Raw genomic sequence first — 16084 nt, 5'->3', positions numbered from 1 at the left:
TGTTCCAGAAAACTCTTCGGTCGTGGACAGACAGGGATAGCTAGTCACCCTACTGGGCAACGATGAACATGATAAGGCCAGGAAACAATGAACAAGTAATTGGAGGATTCATTTAAGGTGGAAACGGAAGAAGAAAAGCGGTTTGTACCACATGGCAAGGACCTTGCGTCACCTATTGGGGCATTGGAAATGTAATCTGTGTTCAGTATGGGAAATCATGAATCCTTTCTTTAAATGGTCTGATGTCAACAAAGAATTATTTCTGAGAGATCAGTCAGATCATAGTATGTAGATGTACTTAATCAATTCATTTACTATCTGTATTTGTCGAGCACCTACTGTGTGCTGTGTGTTGTTCTAGACATCAGGGATGCCACAGCTTTTGTTCTCGTGGTGCTTACATTGTGGCGGTGAGAACAAGACAAAATCATACTCATATAATGATATGTCAGTGTTCTTAATAAATGAAAGAGGACAAATGGACAGAGAGTGATAGGAAGCAGGGTGCTACTTTAGATTGAGTACTCAGAAATGATCTCTTTGATCAGATTGCATTTGAGCAGGGGCCTAAAGGAAATGAAGGAAAAGGTCATGTGGATAATCAGGAGAAAAGAATCCCAGATAGAAGGAAAGTACATGCAAAGGTCCTGAGGTAGGAATGTGCTAATATGTTTGAAGGGCACAAAGGAGAGCCCTGTGTCGGGAGCAGAACAGGTGGGATAAGAGGGGTAGGGGGTTAGTACACTGGGTTCCTGTGGTGACCAGCTCTTGCAGGGCCTATGGGCTTTGAGGAGTTAGTTGCTTTTCAATGAGTCTGGGGCACAGAGAGCAGATTGGAGGCTGTCTCAATGTTTTGCACATGGTAGAGGAGAACTGGAAAATAGGACAGGATGGATAATACCTAAGAATGTCAGTACTATTATTTTGCAAGAAGGAATTGATTTATCAACAGTGAAAAAACACTGTGCTTCAAATTAGAACACGTATTACCCACTCTTCTGGTTCATCCTACTCCACCATAAAAGGCCATTCATATCCGTATGTGGGGGGAAATCATATTTTTTACAATGAGGAAGCCAATAATTGTTGCCTATTTTATTAATATCTACGGAAAACCCTTCCATTTTTGTACCAGATATCGTACAAAAATCCAAGAACAATTAAATTCTTACGTTTAAAAGAATAAACTGAAAATCCTGAATTTACTTCGAATTATTAAGCACCTTTTGTTTAATATTTCAGAGGGAAAGAAAGCCACGTTACCAGGCACATTTTGTGTATTTGATTTTTATCTGGGAAGATTTTTAATTAGAGCATTAAAATTGGGGGAAAGAAAGAGGAAAGTCCTGTCCCATGTTGCTTGGGTATGTTAAAATTTAAAGACCACATAATATTTACTACTCATTTTCATATTGTGAGTTTCCTAGTTCACTTAAAAAAAATACACCAAATGTTATATTGCTTAATCCTCCCAAATACATTTTTATGTATGACAGTAATTCTGCTTGATTGGTGCTTTTTCATTATTATCCTTCTCTCCCTCATTTTTGGAACAAGTTTATTTATTCAACTGCAGAATCACATGCTAATACAATTTTAGGATTGCCAGTTTAAATCTCCGCAACTCAAGAAAGTGAAACGCAGGGTTTTCATAACAGCATTGATTTCCCAACATTTTTTATGCCTTCTAATAAAGTGTACGTTAGAATGCGAGCCAGCAGTCCAAGAAATGTATATAATCAATGTTGGACAAGTTAATGTTATGAAAAAGGTCTTAACCTTCATATTTTCTGATTTGTTTTCTGTTTGTCTGCTTTTAATTAAATTTTTATTTTGCAATAATTACAGATTCATATACAGTTGTAAGAAATAATAAAGGGAGAGCCTGTGTACCTTTCCCCAGTTTCCCACAAAGGTAACAGCTTGTAAACTATAGAGCAATGGCTCAATGAGAATATTGACATTGATATAGTCAAGATACAGAACACTTCTGTAAACCCAAGGATCCCTCGTGTTGCCCTTTATAGCCGGACCCGTTTCCTTCCATTCCCACACCCTCCTTAACTTCTGGCAACCGCTAATCTGTTCTCCGTTTCTATAATTTCATTTCAACAATGTTACAGAAATGTTATAAAAATACGGTATATAGCCTTTGGGATTGTTGGTTTGGTTTTCTTTTGTTTTTCATCCAGCATAATTCTTTGGAGATTCATCCAAATTGTTGCATGTCTACATAGTTGGTTCGTCTTTACTGTTGGAGTAGCAATCCATGTTACAGATGCATAAATTTGTTTAACCATTCATCTGTTGAAGGACATCTGGGTTGTTTCCAGTTTGAGGCTATTATGAAAAATTCACTTATGGATATTTGTGTAAAATGGGTTTTCATTTATCTAGGACAAATGCCCAGGAGCACAATAGTGGGGTCGTATGGTCGTTACAAGTTTAGTTCTGTAAGAAACTGGCAAACTCTCTTCCAGGGCGACCGTCCCATTCATTTTGTGTTCTTCGTGGCTGAGGATTGCTGTTGTTCCACGTCCTCACCAGCATTTGGTGTTGTCCAAGTTTTACTATTATTATTATCATAGCCACTTTAATAGGTGTAGGATGGCATTTTATTATTGTTTCAATTTGCAAAGCCCAAATGACATAGGAGGTTTAATGTTTTCATGTGCTCACTTTCCATCTGTATGTCTTCTTCCGCTAAGTGTCTCTCTTTCTCTCCCAGAGGATCTATGCCATGAATGTTAGATCTTTTTCTGTAGTACTGCAGGTTCCCAAAACTCTTTCCCATTTTTTTTTTTTTTGGTCTATTTTATCCTTGTTTTTAGGGCTGGGTCATCTCTATTGTTTTATCTTCAAGTTTGCTAATTCTTTCCTCTGCCTCCTCCATGCTGCTCTTGGGCCAATCCACTGAGTTTCAAAATTTGGGTTATTAAATTTTCATTGTAAAATTTTTATTTCGCTTTTTGTTGTATCTTCTATCTCTTGGCTGAGACTTTCATTTTTCTTCTATTTATTTTAGGCATCTTATTATTGCTCATGGAAGCATTGATGATGATGATAGCTGCTTTAACATTTTGTCAGATAATTCTAGCACCTCTATCATTCCAGTGTTGTTGTCTATTGGCCTTTTTTCCCCATCATTTTGAAATTCTCTTGATTCTTCCTATGATGAATGACTTTTTTATTGAAATTTGAACATTTTAGATATGATGTTATGAGAATCTGGACCTTATTTCTATCTTCTGTTTTAGATGACTTTTTTTTTTTTTGACACTGTGTAGTAGGGGAAGTGGGGGTCATCCACTTTGCTCCTGCCATGTGAGGGTAGGGGTCTAAGCTTCCTGATCAGCCTTTGCTTGTGGGGCTGGAGTTAGGGTCGCAATATTTTCAGTGTTTTTTGGCTAGAGTAGTGTAGTTATTGCCTAAGACTGTTCTTTCTTGCTAGGTCGTCCCTTTCTTGGTCCTTTGGCTGGAGAGAGTGGGCTTTAATTGGCATTTCTTGTGTCTGTATTCACTGGTGTTTCTAGATTTCTGGGTTCTTCAGCTCCAAATCTGGGATATGTGAGGCACACCATCACCACTACCCCTTGCAAGGAAGCTCACTTTTTTGATGTTGCTTGGTTTCCAAGGCCCAGGACCAGTTAGCCTTTTCTTTCTACCTTTCAGGGTCTGTTATGTTTGTCTGATGTATAACATCCAGGGGATTTTCACTTGTCCTTAGCAGGAAGAATAGGAAGAGTACATTTATGCCATCTCTGAAGGGAAACTTCTTGTATCCCTTTTGATTCGATGATAAATGAGCAAAAATATTGAGCCCTATTTGAGATCAAAACAACCATTTCTAGCTCCACGGTTTCAAATGGTGCTTTGTGAGACTCTACAGTTCTGACGCTTGCCCCAGATTTAGGGCCCACAGATACACATATGTGATGGACCTCTTTCCCTGGATGATCCACTGCCACCAGACAGCTAACACATTTCGATATAATATAAACATTTTAAAGCAGACTTGTTTCTCTTCTGTCTTCGGGTTTCATCAATTTCTTTTCCTGGTATTGCAGTTTCTGTTCTCAGAATCATCCTCCTACCACACACCACCACGTTCACAATCTCAGCACTGTTCTCGGTGGTGCCTCACCCCCATTGTCCCAGTCCACGCTGTCACCAAATCTGCTGTTCCTCGTTTACATTTTTCTTCATGCTTATGTGTTGCTTTTGGTGTCTAATCCCATCACATCAGCCCAGATCCTTAACTTAACTATGGAAATATTTTCCTCCATGTTCCCTCCACGTTTCTTCCATGCGCCATCAGAGTCCAGCTCTGATTCATTCTATAACATATACCATCCTTCCTGACCCAAATGATCATGTAGTTCCTAGCTAACCAATTCCCCACCTCTGCGCCTTGGCTTATGCAGTGTAAACCCTACCCCTCTGAGCTACAAATATTCAAGAGTTATGCTGTTTTGGGGAACAGACCAAGGAATCTCTTTTATTTTATTTTTATTTTTTATTTTTTTTAATTTTATGTTTATTCATTTTTGAAAGACAGAGAGAGACAGAGAACAAGCAGGGGTGGGGCGGAGGGAGAGGGGGACACAGAATCTGAAGCAGGCCCCAGGCTCTGAGCTGTCAGCACAGAGCCCGACGCGGGGCTCAAACTCACGAACTGCGAGATCATGACCTGAGCCGAAGTCAGACGCTCAACAGACTGAGCCACCCAGGCGCCCCAAGAAAACTCTTTTAAAAAGTCCTGGCTGGGGCGCCTGGGTGGCGCAGTCGGTTAAGCGTCCGACTTCAGCCAGGTCACGATCTCGCGGTCCGGGAGTTCGAGCCCCGCGTCGGGCTCTGGGCTGATGGCTCAGAGCCTGGAGCCTGTTTCCGATTCTGTGTCTCCCTCTCTCTCTGCCCCTCCCCCGTTCATGCTCTGTCTCTCTCTGTCCCAAAAATAAATAAACGTTGAAAAAAAAAATTTAAAAAAAAAATAAATAAAAATAAATAAATAAATAAATAAATAAATAAATAAATAAAAATAAAAAGTCCTGGCTGATCCTACCAGCCATGGGTAACCACTCTGCCTTGTTACTGACACATCCACTTTGTCAGTAACTTCCTATTGTTTTGTATTATATATGGCATCTCCTTGAGGACAGAAACATCTTATTTATCCTCATTTTCTTCCTATAATTTCTCCCCAAGCATCTTATATAGTAGTTATTAAAGTTGTTGAATGAATAAAGAAAGAAAAAAAATAATTCACAAAGCTTGTCTTGACATTTTCTTCTTGTCTTCCTTTCCTGTCACTTTGTCTTTTTAGTCTCCTCAAAGTGACAATATTCAGTCCAAGTGACTTACAAATCTATTAAACTTCATAAGAGGACACTGCCAAATGAATAAAGGGCCCTTGAGTTTAAATATCTTCTAATGGTAATGAGAAAGCCAATAGATAAAATGCCTCTTCTTACACAGGTGAGAAGGGGCAACTCTGTTTCTGTTTGTGAAAGGTATAAATGAAGTGCAGGGCCTAAGATGCTATAATTGATGACAAAGAACATCATCATCCAACTCGGTGGCTTCCAAGTTGTCTCTAGGCAACCACAATACAGCCACATTAATAGATAAATCCAAATATGTAATTTTAGAAGAGCACATAACCTCTAAAGAGAGTTGCAGACAAGGTTTTTGCTCAATAGTGACTCATCTCAGTAGTTGACTTTTTTTTCCTGGATTCAACCAAGGAACTCTGAGTAAGTTGGCTTTGCCACGTCCCAAAGAAGCCCAGGGTAACTCTCACTCAGCCTTTGCTGTGAACAGAGACTATCAGGTCACCTAAGAAACAGCAATTTGCGGGCTCCTGCTTTATGCAATGATGACCTTGGCTTGCACAACCCAAATAGAATGTGCCCCAACTCATGAAGTCAAGGCAATGTGGTAAACAGAGCCTGTGCCAGCAGGACATCATTTCAACATCCCCTGGCATATAAAACATGTTTGGGCAGGGGCACACACATCATAAGCTGTATTTTGGTGTGGACAATCTGGGAAGTCAGTGGCGACTATGTAATAAATCCATTAGCTTCATAGAGACAGCCTCTGATGTTACGTCAAGTCAGCCACTTGTTAAACTTTTGAAAAGTCACTGAAAATGAGTGTCTTTGAAACGTGAACGATGGTCAAAACGGTATGGAAGCAGAACAGATAGCCAGTTGTTGTGTGAAAGTGTTAAATAAAGCATTTTTGCGATGTTATTATGGTAATGATGGTTGGTTTCAAATACAGACTTGACATCAGTCGGGTTCAGCCTGAGTATCTTGGGGTTTTAAGAGGAAAGGTGAGTTTCTTCTCTTAAACATCTCCACAGAATTTATTTGTATCGAACACGCTCCAGTGCAGCCTGCAGTAATAAAGTAAATGGACATAACCCAAAGTGGGGTCCATGTATAAAGCCTCGACACTTGAATGAAATGAGCATCGAGCCTACCGTTTTACAAAAGTTGTTTGCCGTTGTAATAATTCAATACCCACTTTTTGTTGAAAGCCGTTTAGTTACTATTGAATGCTTCAAGTCTAGATACAAATGAATGATCGCTGAGGCCCTTGGGCTTAGTACTTTACAAGGCAGAGTAAAACAAAAGCAAACAAAACAAAACAACTTAATAAATGCTTGTTTAGATGGATTTACTTTGACATCGTGCTAGGCTCCCAGGGAAACCAGGTGTTTGCAAACTGTACTTTCTTAGTTTGCAAAGCTGAGCTGTACCTGGGTCTTTCTAATGCTTGAAAAGATTAGATGTAAGCTCGAGGTACCTACTCCGAATATTTCATTGAAGAACATTATATTTAGGGGACAGTTACAGTTAAAAAAAAATCAACCAATAAAATATTGCAGACTTCAAATATCATTGTTTTGAAAAAGGTTGAGAGATGGGAAATTAAGGGCAGGTAAAGATAGAGTAATAGCTTTACAGAATCGCTGATCATTTTTTCCCCTGACTCTGTCGGGAGACATCTCTAGACGGTCATCCCTGTGGTTTGCAGATTCTCCTGCACCTAATAGCTATTTTTGACCAAAAAAATAAAATAAAATAAAATAAAATAAAATAAAATAAAATAAAATAAAAAAAAATTAAATGTGGATTATGGATTCTAAGCTGTTCATATAGTTACATGCAAGAAATATGAACTTGGAAGCTTAGTCTATGCACATTGGTTCTTATTCTACTTCTGATTCTCAGCTTTCTGTCTTTGGGGCAGCTTTTTAAAGATGATATTACATCTCTAGGGCCTAATTCATGCAAACATTAGCTTGTGATGGATAAAACAAATGTGAGATCTTGTAATAAATAAATAGCACCATTTCATATGAACCAGAACACTGAGAGACTTGAATATAAAATACAATATGCTCAGAAATATGGGGACCATAACTGCGGAAAGGAAAGATGTGCCACAGTGAGTTCAGAAATGTGATTTAGCAAATGATCCAGACCAAAAAACATTTTAAAAAGAGGGCTCTACTGGCTGAAGCAATTTCTAATAGGTGATTTTCATTTCCAAAGAGCTCAGATGAATTTGAGGGGCCCCACACTGGACCATACAAAGTAAATCTCCTGATTTGAGTGAGAATATTTTTATTATATTTGACAAACAAATATATTCACATTTTAACATACAGAGGTAATCATTGGTATCTATATACTATTGTAGTCTTTAATGGTATTCCATTTCAGAATAAGTAGAAATGTTGAGATTATGAAATTTTGAAACACTAACACTAATGTTCACTAAATGAAATTAAAACTTCATTTATCCACAGTATTATGAGAGAATGAAATGAAAATTATAAACTTTCTAAATAGCTGAAGTGTATCTCTTGTTGAATTTTATGTTGAATTTGAATTATATTTGATTGAAACCTGAAAATATATCAAATCCTTTCCTATCTTCTTTTTAAAACAATTTTTAATGTTTATTTTTGAGAGAGAGAGAGACAGAGTGTGAGTGGGGGAGGGGCAGAGAGAGAGAGAGAGGGAGACACAGAATCTGAAGCAGGCTCTAGGCTCTGAGCTGTCAGCACAGAGCCTGATGCGGGGCTTGAACCCTCGAACAATGAGATCATGACTTGAGCCGAAGTCGGACGCTTAACCAACTGAGCCACCCGGGCACCCCAATCCTTTTCCATCTTTTTAAGGAGGATGTTTTGGATTACACATGTGCGCCTTTATGAAGTTAAGCATCTTTATGATATTCAGGCCAGTGAGGAGAGGAAGAACATGGACTTATATGGTATCACAGTACAGCATATTAGTTTCATGTGGGCTTATTCTTGTTAGTTTAGCCATTAAAAAAAAAACTACATTGTGTATAATTGATGTTAATACCATCACAAAAATTCTGTGTCACTTATAGTGCCTATCTTACTGATGAGGTGAAATACAAATACATAGACGCATGCATTGGACTTGGTATATGCTCAATAAATATTAGCCAATATATGTTGATACTTTTTATAGATAGGGTTCTCTCAGAAACATCCTCAAAGGGAGGTTAGCGTGCAGCATGTTTTTATGAAGTGCCCTTGAGGTCAACACCTGTGCATTAGAGGGTAAGAAAGTAGGGATGGGCAGAGGGAAAAATCCAGTGACAACCCAATCCCCAGATCAGCTCTGGCTAAGTTTACAGGGAGCTCTGGAACTGGAATAACCCTTCAGAACTTGCTCCAAGTTGGGCCTGGGTGGCCAGGCTCCTTACACATTCATCAGTCGCTGGTAGTGGGTCACTTGGGAAGAGCATGAGGCAGTCTCTACAGGGGATCAGTGTTAGGGCCAAGACTAGGATGAGGTGGGTAAAGCAGTCTCTTGGTGCAAAATTTAAGGGGCATCCAAAACCCAGTGACCAGAGCAACCAATATTCTAATGCAATATTTTTTCAAATCAGATTTCATGCAGAAAATCCAAGGTGAACAAAATATCAAAATTTAAATAAAGACAAGCTGTTATTTGTTTGTTTGATGGCCCTGTGATGGAAATAGTTGTTTTCAATCAGACAGTGGTGCTCAGGCCATCAAAGGTATTAAGTCTTCACTGGCTGGGCAGATTTATGACAATTGACAGTGTGGTGTGATAGGGCAGTACAAATTCCTATTTATAGTCATGCTTTTTTTGTTTTTGATTAGGAGGCTTTTGTTAAATTTTCCATTTGCTTCAAAATGTGGGGGATATTTTGATACATGTATATAGGGGCATACATTTTGCCTTTTCTTCAGCATCCAATATGGCTGCTAAGCCTTGCTGAGCCTCCAAGGCTATCTGCCAGAGCATTCCCATATTCTGAGACAACAAATTCTCCATTGAAATGGGATCTGGAAAGCCTATCAAAGTATCCTCCACAACTATCTATATTGTTGAACGATCAAAAATGTCATCCAATGATGAAATTTTGATTAATAGTAAATAATGAATATACTCAACTCCAGATTTTAACCTTCACCTCAGGTTAAAAAAAAAAAAGCCTCATTTCTCACTTATCAGTATTCCTTGCTAATATGTAATACATTAGGTACGGCTGGACGTTAGCTTTAAGTTACAAACGATTTGGGTTCTATCCTCTTTTTTTTTTAAATAAAAAAAAACATCTGACTGCATACTAACCACTTAATGTTTTCCCAGAATTTTAATTTCCTTCTCTGTGAAAATGGGGATGCCAGATTAGGTAATTTTTCACGTTTACCCAACTTTCGATTTTAAATATCTGTTTATTTACCTTTGTGAGGATGCTCAAAAGTCATCCCTGAAGAACAGAAATTAGTTCATGTTACCGTGAACCTGGCAAATTCTCCAGTGCTGCACTTCATAAAACTGTTTGCCCCTCCCCCCAAATGTCTCCAGCTCATCAGGAAGTGTGAATTACTGCTGTTTCCTTTAGTGTTCTCGCTATGTGGTCATCAGGGTATCAGCCAGTATTGGTAGTTAATTGTGCTGCATCCTAATGCTCTTCCCCACCCAGTCTTCCTTATTTTCTTCTAAACCGTTTGAGATCAGATAATCAGCTTGGTATAATTGCCTCTTTAGTGTTTACTGAAGAGGTGAGAGATTGAGGTGGGGGGTGAGGGAATGGTCAATGAATTCTGATACAGCAGTTTATGATATCCTGCCCCAATTTCAGAGCGGAGCTACAGATTAAAGCTTCGGAGAAGGGAAATGAGGTGGTAAACAAAACCTGCTAATACTTTGTGAATGTTTTATTTTGTCTGCGTATTTTCCCCCAAAGGGCTCTTTGTCAAGGAACATCTATTATCATACATTTGGAGAAAAACTGGTGTAATGTGAAAATAAGTAATGTGTGAGGGAAGGACTTGGCTCTGTATATCAGTAGGCATGGAATTCATCTTTGCTGTCTACTTATTGGATTTGCTTAGGATCGTGATGGCCAGAGCCATAGGATTCAGCCATTGATTTTATTTATAGGAAGCTAAAAAGTGAAAACCAAGTAAGTAACAACTAGTGATTCAGGACTCTTGTATCACTGTGTTACCTATGCTTCACAGAATTGAATGATTATCAGCAAGAATTGCTGCTTTTCATTTCATCTGTCTCACAATGTCAATATATAACCAACCATGAGTATGTTGATTCCCTCTGTTCCAATTCCCTAATCTAAAAAGGAAAAAGGGTTCATTTCATAAGTGGTTTTCAGGAGGAAGTAAATTCTCAAAGCGCAAAGAGTGATTGATTAACAGTGTTGAGTTTGTTTGTGGGAGAGCTTGTCTGACTTGTTACCCTGGCTGTCTGAGTAGAATGCTTCCTAGAGAAAAGGACAAGAAACACACACACACACACACACACACACACACACACACACACACCATGCACCACAGAAATGTCAACCAACCAAACCCCATTTGGGAGCCTGCTGTTGTGACTTCATAGCCACAATGTATTCTGTTATGTGACTGTTCAGAGCTTGATGTACGCAATGTGCTTTGTAATCTTTGACAGTTTCGCCTTTTATTTGAATACACGTGTCGCATTTGTGCTTCAGAAAAGCACCTTATAGAAGAGGTAAGGCAGTAAGTCTAATTGATAAAAATTTTTCTGCTTTATAAAATTCATTTTTTAGTGGAGAACCTTGCCAAAATTAAATATATATTTATCTTTATATAAGTTGAGTACTTGTTTCATAAGCTAAAGGACCTGAGTAGACATATACAGATGGGGTTATGCTTCAATATGAATTTTTTTCTGTGAATGGATAGTTTTAAGCTGTGTGGTTTTATAAAGCTGAAGCCTACACTAAAAATACCCTACTATATTAATAAGAGCCTATTGACTATACTTAGGAATGCCCTAATGTCAAAATAGTTCACCAAAATGACACAGTGTGTTGCAAGAGAAAATAATAATTAGCACTCAATGAACCACATAACTTCTACATTTAACTGCTACAACCTATATATATATATATATATATATATATATATATATATATATATATATATACACACACACACACACACACACACACACACACACACACAAATATATATGTTATTTAACATCAGGGTGTCTTTTAAAAACTTATTTATTAATTTATTTGTTTTATTGTTTATTGGGAGCATAAAACCAGAATTTGAAATGAGATACATTATTTGCATTGGTAAGCTGTACAGTAGAAATAATTAAGTGAGCAGTAAGATTTGTGTATGTAAATTACTTTACCTTAAGGGCTTTCAATAAAAATTAACATGAGATCATGTAACTCAATTTATTAAAAATGGCATGATAATTAATTCAGGTTCCTGTCACATTAAGTGAAAATAAACAAATTTACCTAATTAATACAGGCTAACCACTAATCAGTCTATTTTTTCTTATTATTCCTTGGAGTACTCTATTAATTGAAGTAAATGTTAGTAATTTGAAAGCATCATTCAAATCTTGTTCTATACATTTATTTATTTATTTATTTTTAAATGCAATATAATTTATTTGACAATTTTTAAAGTAATTTGTATTTTAATTTTCCTCAGATTATTAATTAAATTTATATTTTCTTCTTTTTAATTGTTCTTTCATTTTTGTAATTATGTATCAGAAAATTTTCTTTTCTTTTTTTTAATGAAATTTTTTATATTAAATATAATTTATTGTCAAATTGGTTTCCATACAACACCCAGTGCTCATCCCAACAGGTGCCCTCCTCGATGCCCATCACTCACTTTCCCCTCTCCCCGCCCCCATCAACCCTCAGTTTGTTCTCAGTATTTAAGAGTCTCTTATGGTTGCCTCCCCCTAATGTCCATCAACTGACGAATGGATAAAGAAGATGTGGTTTATATATACGATGGAATACTACTTGGCAATGAGAAAGAATGAAATCTGGCCATTTATAGCAACGTGGATGGAACTGGAGGGTATTATGATAAGTCATGCAGAGAAAGACAGATACCATATGTTTTCAGTCATATGTGGATCCTGAGAAACTTAACAGAGAACCATGGGGGAGAGGAAGGGGGAACAATATATTTATTTTATACTTAATTTTGTATTGGTCTAGCCTCCCCACCTCCCAGAATAAATCTCTTGAACAGAATTGCTTTGCTTACTTGCTTCTTTATCATTTGGGCAATGATCCCAACACCACACTTGTCCTTGTAACAACTAAATCCCATCTCATTCCGTTAGCATCCCAGACATGTGTAGAGTCCTGCGTGCATGGTTTTAAGATCCATGAAAAGGATGGAAACCTAGTCTGAGTGTACCTACCTTTTCCTGGCAGGGCCCTGGCTGAATCTCATCCAATCTGAGTGATTTGAAGAAAGTTTTGCAACAGAATTGATTATGCTGATGTGGGAAGAGTTTAGGGAAACCTCAAGGAAAAGTGCAGTTCTCTGGAGCTAAATGGAACAAGAGTAAGGAGTCATTTCTGGAACCAGGGGAGAGACCAGTGTTCTGGAGCGATTCTGGGGATAAAAGCAATGACTATCTGAGATTCCCAGCAAGGAGGGAACCAGGGGGATAAATATTTTAACCTCACATTCTTCCTTCTTTCCAGTCTCTTTCCAGGGCCTCCATTGGTTGAACCCAAATGGAAGTCAAAGAGCAAAAGGGATCCTTGTTGTAATCCTTGTGGGTTGGCCTCTCAAGACACTAAGCAGGGTGGGGCCAGATGCAGAATGTTAAGTGAAGAGGCAAACACAGTTATCCAGCACACAAGAATATACTTCTCTGGGGTGACCTATTAATTGAAGTAAATTTTACTCATTGGGAAGCATTGTTCAAATCTTGTTCATCTGCATGTAATTTATACATAATTTTGAATCATCCCCACCCCTCCAAAAACACTGAAGTGTGCTAGTGTCATCCAGAGATGGGCTAAAACTCTTAGGAGAATACAGAATTTAATCCCTTTGAATCCAGTGTTCACTGAATCACTTAGTATAGCTAGTACAAATGTTGGTAACAACTTACATGGGAGGAAAAATACTCTGGTGGAGGCTTGGTAACACTGTGAAGAATTTTTAAGGTTTTCAATAAATGTCATTAATATCAAATTTGATTCTACCACCTAAGAAACACATCCTCTTTATGAAGTACTTCTACATGGTAGAAAATAGGTTCTGCACTACAACTTAGCAAAAGTCCTGCCTCCATCTTCTCTTACCCAGATGTCCATAAGTCACTTCACCTCCAAGACCGAAGTTCCTTTTTCTGAAAGAATTATCCCAGACATTGCCTTTTTCCTTAGGGACTTTGCAGGGAGCAGATGAGACAGTACATAAGATAGCAAACTATATGCTAGATAGTCTATAAACCTTCATCAAAGTTAGTAGATCAGTCATTCTTCCCTGCAAAGTACAAAGAAAAAAAAATTACCTTTCTTCTTCAAACCGTGAGGGGAAGGATTGCTGTCCTCAGTCTTTTTCTTTGACTTTTTTTTTCTTTAGTGAAAGACCCATATATAAGTTAAAAATAAGTGAGGTGAAGACAGGCTTCCTGCGGTTACACATTTTCCAAAGTCTCAATTGTAAAATATGATAATAAGTTATTAATCAATCTTTGTTTGTTTTAGTAGGGTAGCTATTCTCTGTGGAATTTGTTCAGATCGTATAGGGAAAACCCTTCAGAATCTCCCATATGAAGGTTGCACATTCAAATAATAGCCAGCGCTTGTGGAGTTTCCTTCTTGGCCAGCTAAAAATTCCCCCTGGCTTGGGAGAGCATGAAGTCTTTAGTGAGGATGTCAACAGTGATTTATTATAAGCTGAGTTAATTCTCCCTCAATTTAAAGGCCTTGCATGCGACATAATCACTTTTTTCCCCCCCACAGAGGGAGCTGCTTATTCCACGATTCCCAAGACAGCTTCATCCAGACACTGGCCATGGTGAGATTTCAACTGTTTTCTTTGGACATTTTTGTTGTGGGGGATGGGGCATGGAGTATAATTAGTCAAGTATGGTTCTCACCCAAGAAAGCTTCCATGTGAAAAAAGCAAGACGTGTGTGTATGTGTGTGTGTGTGTGTGTGCACACACATGTGTGTGCCTGTGTGTTCTGTGAATATATTAATATAACTCCATGTGTGTCTTTATGAAGCTTAGGAGAGCTTCTTGGTAGCAGAGCAAGGAGAAGTCATAAACCCAGCCTTGGGTAATGTACTAGTTAGACTTTTACTGTATTGGGTTGGTTGTGCTGTTTTTCTTTCTGGGCTCATAAACTGAAGGGAGGTAAAGGGAGTTTGGAGAAGGTTAAGAGATGAGCCCAGATAACTTCAAAGTTGAAAAATAAGACCTAATAGCAATATTTAGGTAGTAGCAATCATGGAGAGAAGTGAGCTAATTGGACATTGTGACTCTATCTTTAATGACATGAACTTCTTATATACCAGTAATCTAGCCTTCTCCAGGTTTTCTGGAGACACTAAGTAAAAGTGGAAAGTTTAAGCCATGGTTTAATTGTTGGTAGTGGGGTAATGAGTGTTCATAAAGTGCTGTTAATAATGTGATCCTCACACTCTGAATGCTCTGGACTACTAAAATCCATAATAAGGCAGAAGTGGTGATACTCCTTCTCCTCTGATTTTATGCTCATAGACTTTCTATTCGTATTTTGTAGTCACCAGAACTTTTCTGCTTAGAGCAAAGTTGGTTTTGTTACAAATATTAGAAAATTGCTCAGTATACTTAGTCTAAAAAGGAAATGTATTGGAAAAACCCAAAGACAGGATATGTCAGAACTGGAAGAGGCCTTGCACAGAGTAGACGTTGCCTCTCTGTGCCCAGATGCTTTCTGTGCAGGACATCCTCTGTGTAGGCCCTCCAGATCTACTCTTTACCCTTCTCCACTCAGCAACCTGCTCTGGCAGGATGGCCTGTACGGATGCTATCACTGGTTTTCTTGCCCTCGGGTTCTGGTTGGATGCAGTCAGTGGGGAACCTTGGTATAAGATTAGAGATGAGAAGAGTGAAATTGAAGTGTTTGGCACCCTCCGGGAGGTTTACCTCAATTGATCACATCTATTAATCAAAGGACATATCTTCTTGGAATGAGCAGATCCAATATGAGGAGCTACTAAAATCTCTCATTTCCAGTTCTGTGACTTCTCTCCCTCCCCGACTCTTTAGGTCAGGGTATTATTAAACCACATTAATCAAATCTCCTCAAATTATCTATAATTGAGTGTGGCATCTGTTTCCTTCCTAGACCCTGACTAATATAATCTCTTCATCTTTGTATGTATCTCCTTAAGTCTCTTCTACCTCTGTGCTCACTTCTCGTTCTCTTTCTCTCTCCACACATGGGAAAGAGTATCTTCCTAACTCCTTTATATCTTCTCAGTTCGTATGCCAACAAAACTCAACCCAAATAGCAGTAATTAGTGGGTTTTAGTATATCCCATTCTCTTTTCTAAACTCTTTAAATATATTTTTACATTTAATCCCAACAACAGCCCACAGGTTCTAATATCATGTAGTTTTATAGATGAGGACATTGAGGCACAGAGCAATTGAATAACTTCCTGAGGTCACATAATTCAAGATAGAAGCTGAATCTAACCTAGGCAGACACATTTCAGAATA

The 16084-nt window shown here is 38.2% G+C and overlaps 1 long non-coding RNA gene across 1 annotated transcript in view; it reads left to right on the top strand.

Annotated features, from left to right (window-relative positions):
• Nucleotides 1-16084, top strand: part of LOC123603992 — a 427987-nt gene that overhangs the window by 233887 nt on the left and 178016 nt on the right. Inside the window, exon 3 of the long non-coding RNA XR_006715160.1 lies at nt 14335-14389. This is a non-coding gene — a long non-coding RNA (uncharacterized LOC123603992). The remainder of the gene's footprint in view (nt 1-14334; nt 14390-16084) is intronic.

This window comes from Leopardus geoffroyi, chromosome E1, assembly GCF_018350155.1.
Source record: "Leopardus geoffroyi isolate Oge1 chromosome E1, O.geoffroyi_Oge1_pat1.0, whole genome shotgun sequence".
Taxonomy (NCBI): domain Eukaryota; kingdom Metazoa; phylum Chordata; class Mammalia; order Carnivora; family Felidae; genus Leopardus; species Leopardus geoffroyi.
The sequence above is the reverse complement of the archived record's forward strand: the minus strand, read 5'-3'. Positions and strand labels throughout refer to the sequence as shown.